The sequence below is a fragment of the Stegastes partitus genome, unplaced genomic scaffold (assembly GCF_000690725.1).
Source record: "Stegastes partitus isolate 25-593 unplaced genomic scaffold, Stegastes_partitus-1.0.2 Scaffold611, whole genome shotgun sequence".
In the NCBI taxonomy this organism is placed as follows: domain Eukaryota; kingdom Metazoa; phylum Chordata; class Actinopteri; family Pomacentridae; genus Stegastes; species Stegastes partitus.
This window is the reverse complement of record NW_007578342.1, coordinates 71,834-72,753: the sequence shown is the minus strand read 5'-3', so window position 1 is coordinate 72,753 and position 920 is coordinate 71,834.

Sequence of the window (920 nt, the reverse complement as noted above, 5' to 3'; positions counted from 1 at the left end):
TAAAAAACAAAGAAAAACAGTTTACGAACAATTTTGTTTTTTAAAAAACACTCTATTAGAAAACAACAATAACACAAGCAGAAAAAAAAACACGGGGGTGAGGGAAGGAGGGAAGGAGGGAGAAAGAGAAGGAAGGAGTCTGAGGAAGTGACCTTTTTTTTTTCCACCCTGTTGAGGGAGTGAGTGGGTGAGTGGTTCGGTTTTATGGTGAGATTTTTTATTGGTAGGAGAGGAGGAGGAGGAGGAGGACGAGGAGGGAGAGAGTCGGCAGTAGAAGTCTGGCAGTGAGTAAATAGAAATAGAGAGAGAAGGAGGGAGAGAAGTGGACGACTGGCAGGGGATGGCAGTGATTACGGAGCTGGATCCGGGTGGCTTTCCTCTGGCAGGAAAACAAAAAACAAAAAAAGCAGAAACGACAAAAATGACGCCACCCACCCGCTCAATTTGCCAGCTGGTCGCCTGGACAGGAGCTGCCGTGTCGCTGTTCTGCTTGGCGAGAGTGATATCGGCGGAACAGCCAGGTTCTCGTCTTTATTCTTATGATTGTATTCTTTATTCGGTGCCACGCAGCGCTGTAATTCGAGTACGCGCGTGGAGAGCGGCTGCGGCTAACAGTGTCGTAAGAAGCGTCGGCACAAACAGTGTTACTGGCAGACTAGAGCTGTAGAGACTTTGGATAGAAAAAAAGGGGACAGAGGGACGGAGAGAGACGGGGGAGATCTACCAGCCTCCCCCGTCCTCCCCTCCTCTGTCGTTGGTCCTCTCGTCGTCTTGGCGTTTGTTGTTTTTTTTTTGTTTGTTTGTTTCTTTAGGAAATGAGGATGGAGGGAATGAAGAGGAGGAGGGAGGAGTAAACATTGTTTTTCTTGTACATTTTTGAGTTTGAGGAGAAGAGATGGATGGAGGGAAGGAAGGAGAGA